At 44.4% G+C, this 15,679-nt stretch overlaps 1 protein-coding gene across 2 annotated transcripts in view; it reads left to right on the top strand.

The window, feature by feature from the left end:
- The first annotated feature begins 14,212 nt into the window (after nucleotides 1–14,212).
- Nucleotides 14,213–15,679, top strand: part of TCP11L2 (t-complex 11 like 2) — a 40,818-nt gene continuing 39,351 nt past the window's right edge. Inside the window, exon 1 of one of the 2 annotated variants that reach the window (XM_070370222.1) lies at nucleotides 14,213–14,371. The gene's annotated coding sequence lies outside the window, so the exon portion shown is untranslated. The remainder of the gene's footprint in view (nucleotides 14,372–15,679) is intronic. The other variant, XM_005893683.2, reaches the window with a different exon arrangement.

The raw sequence follows: 15,679 nt of genomic DNA, 5'->3' as shown, positions 1-15,679 counted from the left end.
AAGAAAGCCTTCTTCAGTGATCAGTGCAAAGAAATAGAGGAAAACAACAGAATGGGAAAGACTAGAGATCTTTTCAAGAAAATCAGAGATACCAAAGGAACATTTCATGCAAAGATGGGCTCGATAAAGGACAGAAATGATATGGACCTAACAGAATCAGAAGATATTAAGAAGAGGTGGCAAGAATACACAGAAGAACTGTACAAAAAAGATCTTCACAACCCAGATAATCACGATGGTGTGATCACTGACCTAGAGCCAGACATCCTGGAATGTGAAGTCAAGTGGGCCTTAGAAAGCATCACTACGAACAAAGCTAGTGGAGGTGATAGAATTCCAGTGGAGCTATTTCAAATCCTGAAAGATGATGCTGTGAAAGTGCTGCACTCAATATGCCAGCACATTTGGAAAACTCAGCAGTGGCCACAGGCCTGGAAAAGGTCAGTTTTCATTCCAATCCCAAAGAAAGGCAATGCCAAAGAATGCTCGAACTACCACACAATTGCACTCATCTCACACGCTAGTAAAGTAATGCTTAAAATTCTTCAAGCCAGGCTTCAGCAATATGTGAACTGTGAACTTCCTGATGTTCAAGCTGGTTTTAGAAAAGACAGAGGAACCAGAGATCAAATTGCCAACATCCGCTGGATCATCGAAAATGCAAGAGAGTTCCAGAAAAACATCTATTTCTGCTTTATTGACTATGCCAAAGCCTTTGACTGTGTGGATCACAATAAACTGTGGAAAATTCTGAAAGACATGGGAATACCAGACCACCTGACCTGCCTCTTGAGAAATTTGTATGCAAGTCAGGAAGCAACAGTTAGAACTGGACACGGAACAACAGACTGGTCCCAAATAGGAAAAGGAGTACGTCAAGGCTGTATATTGTCACCCTGTTTATTTAACTTCTATGCAGAGTACATCATGAGAAACGCTGGACTGGAAGAAACTCAAGCTGGAATCAAGACTGCCGGGAGAAATATCAATAACCTCAGATATGCAGATGATACCACCCTTATGGCACAAAGTAAAGAGGAACTAAAAAGCCTCTTGATGAAGGTGAAAGTGGAGAGTGAAAAGTTGGCTTAAAGCTCAACATTCAGAAAACGAAGATCATGGCATCCGGTCCCATCACTTCATGGCAAATAGATGGGGAAACAGTGGAAACAGTGTCAGACTTTATTTTTCTGGGCTCCAAAGTCACTGCAGATGGTGACTGCAGCCATGACATTAAAAGACGCTTACTCCTTGGAAGGAAAGTTATGACCAATCTAGACAGCATATTGAAAAGCAGAGACATTACTTTGCCAACAAAGGTTCGTCTAGTCAAGGCTATGGTTTTTCCAGTGGTCATGTATGGATGTGAGAGTTGGACTGTGAAGAAGGCTGAGCGCCGAAGACTTGATGCTTTTGAACTGTGGTGTTGGAGAATACTCTTGAGAGTCCCTTGGACAGCAAGGAGATCCAACCAGTCCATTCTAAAGGAGATCAGCCCTGGGATTTCTTTGGAAGGAATGATGCTAAAGCTGAAACTCCAGTACTTTGGCCACCTCATGCGAAGAGTTGACTCATTGGAAAAGACTGTGATGCTGGGAGGGATTGGGGGCAGGAGGAGAAGGGGACGACAGAGGATGAGATGGCTGACTCGATGGACATGAGTCTGAGTGAACTCCGGGAGTTGGTGATGGACAGGGATGCCTGGCGTGCTGCGATTCATGGGGTCGCAAAGAGTCGTACATGACTGAGTGGCTGATCTGATCTGATCTGAACACATAATCTAGCTATTCCTCTCCTAGGTATTTACACAAGAGAAATGAAAGCACGTGTAACTACAAAGAGTGGTATGTGAATGCTCGGGGAGCTTCATTTGTAATATCCCTAAACTATTAACACTCCAAGTGTCAATCAGATGAATGTATAAGCAAGCTGTGGTACATCTATACAACAAAATGCTATCTAGCAATAAAAAGGAACTAATTACTGATACACTTAACAGTACAGATGAATCTTAAATTAATGTCACTGAATGAAAGAAGCAAGACCAAAAATAAGATACATTATTTGATACCATTTATGTAAAATTTTAGAAAATGCAACCCCTTACTGACAAAAAGCAACTCAGTGGTTTCCTGGAGATGGGAGGTAGGGCAGGGAAGGATGGGAAACAGGTATTGGGAAGGGGCGTGTAGAAACTTTTGAGGGTGATGGATATGTTCCCTGTTGGGATTGCAATGATGGCTTTATAGGGGCTTACACGTGTAAAACATTAAATGGCACATTTAAATATGTGCAGCTTACTGTATGCCAATTATACCTCCTAGAACTATTGCTGCTGTGTTGCTTCGTGTCCAACTCTGTGCAACCCCATAGACGGCAGCCCACCAGGCTCTGCCATCCCTGGGATTCTCCAGGCAAGAGAACTGGGGTGGGTTGCCAGTTCCTTCCGTACACACACATACACACACAAGCATACACATATACACAGTAAGCCCAAAACCTGCTCTTGAACTTACCTCTGATACCAATTTTACAATCATCTTTGTAGACATTTGCACAATCACATTATACACTACAACTTCGGATCACATTATACACTCAACTTGGTTTTCTCACTTGGAGTCTTTTATTGCCGGTACACAAAATTCTACCTTGTTCCTCTCAATAGCTTACTGGTAATCCAGTGTGTGAATGTTTTGTGATATGTAACGTGTCCTGTATTTGAGGACTTTTAAGAGACTTTCAGTTTTTGCTGGATAATTTTTTCAAATCACTACAATTCTCTTCTGAGTCATGGGCACCTGACTTAGAAGCTTCCTGTCCATGAAAACAGCCCCTTGCTGGTGCTTTCTCCTGTTCTTTCTCCATGCACCCAGCCAGCAACCAAGCTGTTCTGGCTTACTTACTCCACCTGGTGGACAGTGTGGGAAATCGCCAAAGCTTTATTATTTTTCCAGTGTGAGTGGGTCTTGTTGACCTAAGTTGGCTATTCTCAAATCCGTTTTGTCCCTGGATGCCAGAGTGATCTTTCTAAACATAAATCTTATCCTCTCACTCTCGGGATGAAAACTCATCACCTAATATAAACCCAGAACTCCTTACTGGAACACACAAGGTATTAATACTCTGGCCTTTGCCCAACTGTCTAGCCTCAGTTTTGGTAACTCCCATCCTGGCACTTTGTACTCCAAAAATACACGACCAATTATAATTCTCTAAACACACAGTGCTGCTTCCTACATCCACATTTTTGTATCTGTTATTTGCCCTCCCCAGAGTGTCATTCTGCCCTCTCCTATTCCACATTTGCCTGGTAAACTCCTATTTAGCCTTCACAGCCCTACCAAAGAGTCCCCTCCTCTCTGCAGTGGGATTTGCTTTGCAGTTTACAGTCTTATCCTTTTGGAGGCTACAAGGAAACTATTTCAGCAAATGGAGAGTTTCTTGACTTTTTTCCCAAGGGATAAATTGTGAAATCCTTATGACTCTTCTTTTTTCCTCAGCAGTCCATGGGGTCTCAAAGAGGTGGACAGGACTGAGCGGCTGAACTGAACTGGGATCCAAAGGAAGATATTTCATCCATTCATTCATTCACTCAGTGTTTGAGGCACCAATATAGGCACTTAGAATACATAAGTGAATAAAACAATGATCCCTGCCCTCATGGAGCTTCATTCTGACAGAGGAAGAAAAACAGTACTAATACACATGTGTGTGCAGGCTAAGTCACTCAATTGTGTCCGACTCTGCGACCCCATGGACTGTAGCCTGCCAGGATCCTCTGTTCATGGGATTCTCCAGGCAAGAATACTGGAGTGCATTGCTGTGCCCTCCTCCAGGGGAATCTTCCTGACCCAGGGATCAAACCCTTGTCTCTTACCTCTCCTGAATTGGCAGACGGGTTCTTTACGCTTTGTAGTATTCCAGAAGATGTTAGGGCAAAAAGAGTCAAGCAAATCAGAGGATTCTGTCTATAAAGATACATGTATCAAAATGTACAAGCAAACAGACTATCACTGCTATGGGAGGTGATTTCCCTGCTGTTCAAGGCTCTTTGAATTGGATTTCTGCTCCTCGAAGCCAAAAGCATCCGAACTAAACCAAGGCACGCCTTGGCGTGCCTTCCTTAAGAGCAATAGTTGGTATCCTAGCTCCATCTGTTCCTTTGACAAGGAAAAATTAATTACAAGGAGATGCCACAGTCTCAGATTCCATTTGGGGATTTTCCTGAGGGCCTTTGATGACATTATGTTCTTACTCATGCACCATTCAATTATTTCCACCCCAGGTAATCTCCTCCTCTCTGTCAGACATGGAATTAAGAAAACTGCACCTCAAAGGGAACCCGCAGGTCAGGATTCCAAATGAGCATAACCAACTGCTATTCACTGATATGATCTGTACAGAGGACCAGGCTACCAGCACAGTCCTAGGACAAGCAGCATCATCTCCAGCCTGAATCACTACTACAATCTCCAAACTCTTGCACTGCTGGGCAGTTATCCTCACGCAGCCAGGGTGATTCTTAAAAACATATATCACATCCTGTCCCTTTTCTTCAATCACTGTTTATCACTTCCAGGCTCCCTGTGAGCTGGCCCTGGGTGACTTCCAACCTCCCATCCTGCTCCACTCCTCCACCACAGTCCAGCCACACTTGCTTCTTGGCTGGTTTTTTACGTACGCAGATCTGCTTCCACCTCCTTTGCATTTTTTCCTAACATCTTTTTTTTTCCTCCCTTTTTCTATACAATTAAAAAAAGTAGATTGGTGAGTCTTAAACAAAGAGAAAACAACTAAATAATGTAGAATGTAGCCATTTGCTCTTTTTTTTTTTTTTTTTTTGGCTGTGCTGGATCTCAGTTGCCATAAGCAGGATCTTTAGTTGCTGCATGAGAACTCTTAGTTGTGGTATGTGGGATCTAGTTCCCTAAAGTGAAAAAGTGAAAGTGTTAGTTGCTCAGTTGTGTCCGACTCTTTTCGACCCCATGCACTGTAGCCCGCCAGGTTCCTCTGTCCATGGGATTCTTCAGGCAAGAATACTGGAGTGGGTTGCCATTTCCTACTCCAGGGGATCTTCCTGACCCAGGCATCGAACCCACATCTCGTGCACTGCAGGTGGATTCTTTACCATTTGTGTCACCAGGGAAGCCCCTGTTTAGTTCCCTAACCAGGGATCAAACTTGTGTCCCCTGCCTTGGGAGCAAGGAATCTTGGCCACTGGACCACCAGGGAAGTCCCTGCCTTGCTCTTTAAGTCTGCACACAATCTGATTTCTCCCCTCTGTGCCTTTTGTCATGCTGTCCTCTTACCCAGAACACTGACTCCCTTCTTGCAGCTAACACACTAACTCACTCCTGGACTCAGCCTTAGGGCAGTTCATTCATTCAAAAAATACTTATGAGGAGGGGAATAATGCGCCAGACACTACACCCAGCACTGGAGAGACAGCCATGACAAGTGAAGCAGCCCTTAGCTGCATGGGTTCCAGTGCGAGGAACAGATTTAATAGGATAGTTAATGAGACAGCCATGGCATCAGTTTCATCTGCATCCCCAAGAAAGTGACAGACAACTACTTCCATGTCCCCAAGAGAGATGTCAGACTCCTTACAAATGAGGGGGTCAAAATAAGTTTTGTGACTGGTGGCTCCTCATCCATTCAGACGTAGAAAGAGTTAAACTTAGAGAGTCCAGGGGAGACACAATGTCTGAATAGTCAGGGAAGCCATAGGAGCATACGAGGGTACCTGTGGAAGAATTATGGGAAGGATGAGAACAAGAGGGACAAGCAGTTTAAGCTGCTTGCCTAAAATGACATAGCTAGTAGGTAGTAAGGCTGGGATTCCAACCTAGAGTTATTTTAATAAGCCCACTCTCTTTTATGGTAATTTAATTTCCTCTAATTTCTCCCCCTCCAGATGCCTTGTTGTTGTTTAGTCGCTCTGTCACGTCCGACTCTTTTGCAACCCCATTGAGGTAAGAATACTGGAGTGGGTTGCCATTTCCTCCTCCAGGGGATCTTCCCAACCCAGGGATGAAACCTGTGTCTCCTGCATTGGCAGATGGATTCTTTCCCACTGAGGCACCAGCAAGGCCCCCAGATTGGCTACTAACCAACTCTCCCTGGCCTATCAGGAGGTATTGGCCCAGTGTGCTTGCTGTGCCCATATTATCTCTGCTCTTTGTTCTTAATTAACTCACTCTTTTCTGCAATACTTTGTGTCTGGAAATTCTTTTCCAACCCATGTTCGGACTGCCATGACAGATAAGATATAATAAGTGGTACAGATGAGCCTTCTGGTATGTGCGAATCCAAGGCATTCCCCCTTTTCAGCAGAATGCATTTGTTCTTAATAAAGAGCTAGTTTGTACCTGAACTAATTTGCTCTTTGAAAGCTTTGATCTACGTACACTTGGAAATCATTTTTTAAATTTATACTTTATCACAATAGTCTTCTTTTAAATAGCAAAGTCAGCTTGAGCATTGAAATTCTTTTGACCATGATTATGTTTTACTCAGATTTCTAGGATTTGCTGATTATGTACTTAGAGGTATACTTGTATCTACTTAAAACCCTGAAAGTTGAGAGTTGTTTTCTTGGGTGGGAGATTTTTAGGACTTCAAGCCTGGGAGGCAGCATTTCAAGTAGCCCTGAGAAACTGCTCTGAGGAGGCAGGGGATGGAGTCAGGTTATACAGAAGTTTGCAACAAACCAGGCAGATAGTCTGAACATCGAAGATTATTGTTAATTAAGAAAACCAAATATCTCAAGTTTAGGAATTTAGCGCTCTCTAAGTATGGGAAGATGCAAGCGCCTGGGCTCACTGAACTCATTCCTTTCATATGCATTCAGCTGGGGCCAGTATCCTGCATTTTCACATCTCCCCTACCCCCATCCCATTGTTCTCCCTTTTGGGGGCCCTCACATTTGGAGGGCTGGAATCACGGATGGCTGTGACATTCTTGTTTACAGACATGGCAAGAGACACTCCATCACACACTTGTAACATGAACAATCTCTATCAGAGAATCAACCAGAAACACTTTGCTGCTCTTCTTCTTGTAGCAGAATTTACATTTTTATTGTTCTTTCTCTGACTGCTTCATATATACATATGAGAGACACATAGACAGCTTCATATTTTAGGAGAGTTGGCACCATTTTGTTCTTTTCGCAATCTGGAAGGCACAGCCAGCCACCCCAGTACCTGGTCCAAGCAACCTTCCAGAATAATGGACTGTGATTATAAATACTTTGGGCACTTAGTTGATACAGTGCTGGTATGCTTGTTGACATGTTATGGAAGTTAGATAATTATGCCAATAGGCAATACCTTGCATGTGACTCTGCGTGTGTGTGTGTGTGTGTGTAGAGAAGCCATGAAATGAGTTTTGGTTTCTATTCTTGACCAGTTCAGTGAGTCACTGAATATCTTTTTGCTCAGTCATAAACCCTACAATACTTTCCATTAGAACCCCCTGGAACTTGGGTAAGAGCTTTTGTACCGACACTTAAATGTTCAGGACTCTCAAATTTTTATCCTTACAAATAATCCAATTATTTAAGTTCCATATCACTTTGCTTTATTATCAAAGGGAAGAAACCCTTAAGCGGTTGTTGGTGGGGCAAACATCTTTTAAAGCCAAAATGAACTCCTTGCAGTTTGACTGTCTAAGAATTGGGCCTGAAGGAAACAACTTGAGAAATAAATATTATTATTCCACCCCCACAGCATAAATAATTTTGACATACCTTACTGAAGGGCCTTTTGCAAATCTATTGCTTTTCATAGTTTACATAAAAAACTCCTTTTCTTATCATGACTTTAAAGAATATGAATACAAAGGAGATGGGAAGATTACTGTGTGGTGTTAATAGCCCTCCATCAATAAGATAGGACATTCAATGATAAGAGCAGTATCACTGTGAGGTGTGTGAAATTACATTAATAATGTATGAATGAATACATTCTCATTGTTTAAAAAAAAAAAAGCCATTTGTATGCATGTAGAATAAATGAGAAACATCTCCAAACTTGCTTCCTAAACAGTTGAGAGGCTAACTTTTCATCTCATTTCTATGCATTTCATATATACAAAATACTTATAGGGGCCTTCTACTGACAGCTCTCAATCAAGTGTAAATGGTATCACAACACAGTGACTGTTCTATAATTCATGCTTTTATGTTGAACACTATCTGAAGAGCCATGTTTCTTAATCTTTTCCTTTATGTCTTCTGGGTTTTGCCTTTATTTTTTTTTAATTTTTAAAGATTTTTTTTTGACATGGACCTTTTTTGAATTTGAATTTGTTACAACCAATTTTGAATTTGAATTTGTTACAAGCATTGCTTCTGTTTTACATTTTAGTTTTTTGGCCATGAGGCAAGTGGGAATTTTAGCTCCCCAACCAGGGATTGAACTAACACTCCCTGCATTAGAAGGTGAAGTCTTAACCACTGGACTGCCAGGGAAGTCCCCTGCTATTTTAGAAGCCCTTTCCCCACTCCATTCAGTTCAGTTCAGTCACTCAGTAGTGTCAGACTCTTTGCGACCCCACGAATCCCAGCACGCCAGGCCTCCCTGTCCATCACCAACTCCCGGAGTTCACTCAGACTCACGTCCATTGACTCAGTGATGCCATCCAGCCATCTCATCCTCCGTCGTCCCCTTCTCCTCCTGCCCCCAATCCCTCCCAGCATCAGAGTCTTTTCCAATGAGTCAAGTCTTTGCATGAGGTGGCCAAAGTACTGGAGTTTCAGCTTTAGCATCAGTCCTTCCAAAGAACACCCAGGGCTGATCTCCTTTAGAATGGACTGGTTGGATCTCCTTGCAGTCCAAGGGACTCTCAAGAGTCTTCTCCAACACCACAGTTCAAAAGCATCAAGTCTTCGGCGCTCAGCCTTCTTCACAGTCCAACTCTCACATCCATACATGACCACTGGAAAAACCATAGCCTTCACCAGATGGACCTTTGTTGGCAAAGTAATGACTCTGCTTTTGAATATGCTATCTAGGTTGGTCATAACTTTCCTTCCAAGGAGTAAGCATCTTTTAATTTCATGGCTGAAATCACCATCTGCAGTGATTTTGGAGTCCCCAAAAATAAAATCTGACACTGCTTCCACTCTTTCCCCATCTATTTTCCATGAAGTGATGGGACCAGATGCCATGATCTTTGTTTTCTGAATGTTGAGCTTTAAGGCAACTTTTCACTCTCCTCTTTCACTTTCATCAAGAGGCTTTTCAGTTCCTCTTCATTTTCTGCCATAAGGGTGGTGTCATCCGCATATCTGAGGTTATTGATATTTCTCCCAGCAATCTTGATTCCAGCTTGTGCTTCTTCCAGCCCAGCATTTCTCATGATGTACTCTGCATAGAAGTTAAATAAGCAGGGTGACAATATACAGCCTTGACGTACTCCTTTTCCTATTTGGAACCAGTCTGTTGTTCCATATCCAGTTCTAACTGTTGCTTCCTGACCTGCATATAGGTTTCTCAAGAGGCAGGTCAGGTGGTCTGGTATTCCCACTCCACTGGGTGCTTCAATTGATTATTTTTCTATTTTTTATTTAAATATATTAAAAAATTTTTTTACAATGTTGTGTTAGTTTCTCCGTAAATCTTCATCCATGGTTGAACAGGACTGGAAGACATTTAGAAAACAGCTGCCTGCTGGCCTGGAGGTGGAGTAGAAGAGCAGGTCTGTCTTGGCTGAGCTCTGAGCCATCACCTCTTTGACCTCTCACAGATACTCCTTTGAGCTTCAGCTCCCTTTGGCCCCTCCCACTTCCTGCCCAGAGTCTTCTTCTCTGTTGGCCCTCACAGTCTTTTTTGTTTTCCAGGAGAGGACTGTGTTTCCCAGGTAAGTGGAAAGGACTCATGGAAGAGGGTAAAGGAGAGTATTAAGGCTGGTTTTCTTTTTAGTATGCTATGTATGATGGTAGAGGCAATTGGAATGAGAAATAATCTCCAATTTTACACCAACTCAGTTCCGTGGAGTCAGGGGAAAAACTGGTTTTGGTGTTTTGGAAACTTGACCAAGAATCAACATTTTGTATGCCTATGGTTGATTCATATTGAGGTATGGCAAAAACCATCACAATATTGTAATTACCTCTAATTAAAATAAATAAATTAATTATTTTTAAAAAAGAATTGATATTTTGATTCACTCTCAAAACCAATGATCTAAGTCTGCCTTATATTCAAGACCAAAAGAATAAATAATGACAAAATCTGTCAAAAAGTTGTGGTTAAATTTTGAACATGCAGTGATTGATCATCTAATTCATATTTTAGCCAAATTATTTCCCTCCCTTCTACTTTCTATTGCTTTTTTCCCCACTTTATCGATTTTTAGTCCTTCTTAGTACCTTAAGATGGACAAGTGAGAGAAAAAGAGATGGAATTCCATTCAATAACGTTTTCTGTTTACACTGAAGTCATATATTATGTGAGGGGTTAGGTTCTAAAGAGAGACCATAAGGTAAAAATCATGTAAAGTCAAAGTTATCCTTGAAAATTCCTCAAATGGACCATAAGACCTAGGAAACATCTAGTTTTGTTTTGTTTTGTCTCCAGAATTGAAACTGATTTATGGGGTTGGTTTGTTTGTTTTTGGCCACGCTTGTGGTTTGTGGGATCTTAGTTCCCTAATCTAGTGTCCAACTTGGGCCCAGGGAATCCCTGGAAGTCCAGTGGTTAGGACTCTGGGCTTCCACTGCAGGGGACCCGGGTTTGGTCTCTGGTTAGGGAACTAGGTTCCCACAAACCACTTGGTGCAACCAGAAAAACCCAAAACACCAACAACAGAATCAATATGATCTGGCCAGGGAGTGAAAACGAGTCCTAACTACTGGGCAACAGGAATTCCTGGAAACAGATAAATGTTTCTTCCCTTGAGCATTAGATAAAATAATTGACTAGTATTTGGGGATGGATTAAAAGGGAAGATAAGTACCTTCAAACATTAGACTCATATTCTATATGGTGAAGTCAGGACCAGTGACACCATTTTCAAGGTCCCATGCAAAATGAAAATGCAGAGCTCCTTGTTCAAAAATGAGTGAGGATTTCAAGTAGGCAGCAGCAGAGCTTTAAATTAAGTATGAGGCTCCTCTAAGCATCGGGTCATGAGCCACTGCATGCCCAAGAAGCTAGCCTTGGATAAGGAGCTTGGACCAGTAATGAGAAACTTGGAAACTGACATCAATTCAGGAAGCGAAGCCTCACAACTCTCATAAAGAGAAGAAGGGGTTAACATCACTGCTGGGGTTTCAACCATGCTTTTGTGCTCCCTACTCCACATCTCATTGATGTCAGGTTGAATTTGCATTACGTTGTTGCTGGGAAAGATTTAAGGCAGGAGAAGGGGAAGACAGAGGATGAGATGGTTGGATGGCCTCACCTACGCGATGGACATGAGTTTAAGTAGCTTCCTGGAGTTGGTGATGGACAGGAAAGCTTTGTGTGCTGCAGCCCATGGGGTTGCAGAGTTGGACATGACTGAGTGACTGAACTGAACTGAGATCAGCACACGATGCAACCCCACTATAAACGTTAAGCTGCTAAGAGGTTGGAAATCCACATTAAAATTACATTTTTGGATCTTCTGATTTATTCAAGGATTCACTGTAACTTAAAACTCAGATTTAAGATGTGTCAAAAGAAGTCTTTAAATTTTTTTGCCGAGTAAAAATGTCGATCTGCCCTGAGTCATCTGCCAAAGGCAATATCAAATTCAATCTATTGTGTAATTTACAGGGAAAGCAAACTGCATTACCATGAGTTCTCGAAGTGCTTCAAAAAAGAAAAGTTAAAAAAATTAAGTATGATAATATGTCTTCTTCACATAAACAGCTAATTGTTTTACTTACTAAAGAGGTTGCCTTTTCAGATTTTTTTTTCTTTTTCGGAAGGTCATGAACTAATCTGTGCAAGGAGGATTTTATTTTATGACTGCCTGGACTCTTTGGGTAAGAATATGATACAAGGCTCTCTGTTTTATTTTAAGGAAGCTGCCTAATATTTTACAGGACTATATTTCTCCAAAGTGCTTTTATATACAAGCCAGTCTAAGGGCAATTGGTCAGGACGTTTCCTGACCAAGAGGTTCACTGACCAAGAGGTTTCCAGGTAGCAAGTTATTTAATGTTGATGTAATAGAAGATTATTTTTCCAGGAGATTTTTCTCTCTGGCATGGGTCTCTGATGCTACCCTACCTTTTATGTCTCAAAGTTCTCACCCCAGCAGATGCTGAAACTTGACTCATCTGTTTTGACAAAAATTGCTTCCTTGTGGCTTTGAGAATCATATATTTGAGCTTTAAAATACATGCCATGCCCAGGATCAGGCGGCTGGTGACCCAGGTAGATTGAACAACTCTCTTGACTCATGCTTACCTGCTTCACATTATGTAATATGGCAAAACAATACTTAACAAGCTCCTGCAAAGCTAACAAAGAAAGCAAAGCTGCCATGTGTCATTGTCACAGTGTCCAGAAGTTTGGGGGATATTTTTAGTTACTCTTTCTGTTGTGGAGTCTCTAGGGTGGTGATGGCAGTTGTGTGGTGGTGGTTATTTGGCAAGAATTGAAATTAGAGGCTTCTGTCAACCTGACTTCTGATTCCAACAAACGGCATAAGCTAGGTTCATAGGAAATTACCAGGGTGGCAACAGCATTTTCTCTTTAATCTCTTGATTTGTACCAAGTTGTGTATTTTAGAAGAGAGGAAAGAGTGGCATTAGGAGACACAATACAAATTTATTCAGATCACCAGCTAAGGTTGTTCAGAGTGGTTTGCCAAATAGTTTCAGCATCTAGCACTGATTGAGTGCTTACTGTGTACAACCCTAAGCATTTCACATGCTTTATCTCATTCCATCTTCACAATAGCCCAGTTAGATAATATTTTCTCACTGACCAAGATATCATAGTAGTAAATGTCAGAGGGAAGGTTTGAACCCAAGATAGGGCCATTTTTTAACACTGAATGATTCCATCTAGGTCCATCCTCCTTTATTTATTTATTTTTTGCACCCCACCCCCTCCATCCTCCTTTAAAATGTTGCCTGTTTTTTTTTCTCCTACTAATAGAACCAATTTTCCCTCCACCAAACCAGACATGATTTCAGCACTAAATAGAAGTACTTGAGGCTATACAAGTCACTTACATTCTTGCATGAAACTATCTCTCAAATAACCCCCAATTTACACCTGGCAGAAGATGCAGTTTTCCTGTGTGCAGCTGGGGGAAGGGTGTAGACTCGGAAGCACACCCACAACAGAGCAGAACTGTAGGCCTGACCGCACAGAGCTCCTCTGGGACTGCTTATTTACATTAACCACTGTCGAAACTTCTGAAACTTTTCTCGGAGATAGGTGTTGCCAAGAACCCTAGGGGAAGTTAGATGCTTTATCTTTTGCTCGCATACGAAGTTTACGTCTTCAGAGAGCGTGGGTGGGTGTGACTCCCAGGAGCTAATCGTCCTGTCCAGTCATATGCAAATCTGGATTCCTGTTTCTGTGGAGGTGCAGACACAAACATAGGTGACAATTTGGTTGCTGACGTGCGTGGGAATGCACTTGCCCAGTAGAGGGTTAGATTGTCTCCGTGTAGACCGTGTGATAGTGGGAACTTAATTTGGATCGCCTGGTCTAGATGAGGGGTGTTTGGGTCGTAAAAGTTCCACCTGCAGCCAGGCAGCTTGCTGCATTGCTCACGATGGTGTGGGGCCCTGTAGACCAGTGGGGTCAATCCAGGGCTTCACGGGACTGTCCGCGGGCGGCTCCGCCCCGCCCCCAGAATCCCGGCTCCGCTCAGTTCCCCAGCGCCCCGACTGGCCCCGCCCCCAGAGCCCCAACAGGCCCCGCCTCCAACACCAGGCGCTTGGGAGGCACGGCTGCCCCAGTTCCGTAAACACTCCTCTCCCCGCCCCTAGCAGTACACGGACTGCACCACTCGCAGCCCACGGCGGGGAACCGTTCCCTCTGGCATCCAAAATACCCCCAATCCAAGCTCTCCTGGCTCTCTTTCATTCGAAGTTGAGGCTGATGCTTTCTATAAGGGTCAGATCTGTCAGAACTCTGACATCAAAGCTGAAGTGCCCTAGGTTTACCCCTCTCCTTGATGCGGTTTTCCCCCCGCTCTCCGCTTACGTGGTGGCCACTCCGTGGCTGCCTCTCTAGAGTCCCTCCTGGCCCTTTAAATACCGCGTGGGGGGGGTCGGGGAGGCTGAGGGTTATTGGACTTGTGAGTTTCCAAGGTGTTTGTGTGGTCCTGGGCGAGGGAACACTCAAAGACCCCTGACGAGGAATCCTTCAGTCGTCTTTCTCCTCCGCCTGTCTTCGTGCCGGAGCCGGTGTGTACCATCCCCGGGGAAGGGGTCGCGGGCTCTGAGGTGACGGGCCAGATTGGCAGAGGGGGACGCGTCACCACAGTAGCTGCCCGTCGGCCTCCCCCACTTCATCTCGGAGCTGCGTCCTGGGACCCGCGGCCAGGGGCGGTAGAGCCCGGCTTCTCGCTTCCCCACCCCCCTCCCCATATTCCTTGTTTGACCTCGAACCGCCGTCCCGCGTGGGAGCGGGGCGAGGGCACCGAGTGGCCGCGGCGGGTGTTGGGGCGGCCGCGGGCTTCGGGCCCTGGAGGGGCCGGGGTCGTGGCTGCTTGGCCTCTGTTTACCTCCCGCTGGGCCCTTGCCAGCGACGGCGCCACGAGCGGCTTCCCACCATCCGGGCTCCGGGAGGGGGCACCTTGTAGCCCGCGACCGCTGGCCCGGCTGTGGGTGAACCGAGCCGCGGTCAGGCCCAGGAGGGGCTCCGATCGTGTGTTTGGGGTTTGTTGCCGGGGTTTCCTCGGTACTCGCCTCGGCCTCCGCTGTCCCCTCCCCCAAGGGTTTGTTTTGACAGGAAACGTGCTGCTGAAGGGGAGGGGCGCCCACGGGACGTGGGCGAGGGTTGTGCAGATGCGTTCCCGAGATGGTACCCTCAGTTACCCGGAGGAGGCGGGACATGCGGGTCAAGCCCGGGTTCGAACCCCTGAGGCCCTCCGGGGTGGTTTGTGCTTCCCAAGGCTGCTACTTTGGATGGTGCCACTCCAGGTCACAGCGATGGTTTGGGGTGGCACGTGGACGAACATGGTTAAGTGTTTTCATTAGTGTTAAGGAAAACTGTTCTGTTAAACCGAGCGATTTCACAGTGATAGAAAGTTTCCTTTCAAAGCAAATCTATTTAAATACAAAAATCTCGTCCAGATAAAGAGAAGTGTTTGCTAGAGCACAGGTGAGGATTGAGATGTGGAAACAGACGTGAAGAGAGGTCGTCAAGCGACTAAGTCTTGGGAAACATCATCTTGGATGGTTATCCTGTTACTTTGACGTTGAAGAAACTAGAGAAGCTGTCTTTGTCCCCAGTGGGCCCCTTGGGCCCCAAGATCCCCGTGGTCCCATGGTCTCCAGCCCAGTCAAAAACTTTGCTCTGTCCAACCTGCCAAATTTAATGAGGCTATGGCAGTGGTTCCCACTTTAGGGGTGCCCAGCCTGCCTTTTCCTCTTGCCTCCGGGGATTTCATCTATCATCCTGGCAGCCCCTGGAGGTTGCCTGACTTAAAGTAACCCAGGGCTGAAGATACCCAGTCGTGTATGAAGCAGCTTCAGTGCCCTTTTGTGGAG

This window comes from Bos mutus, chromosome 5, assembly GCF_027580195.1.
Source record: "Bos mutus isolate GX-2022 chromosome 5, NWIPB_WYAK_1.1, whole genome shotgun sequence".
NCBI lineage: Eukaryota > Metazoa > Chordata > Mammalia > Artiodactyla > Bovidae > Bos > Bos mutus.
This window is presented reverse-complemented; position numbering and strand designations above follow the sequence as displayed.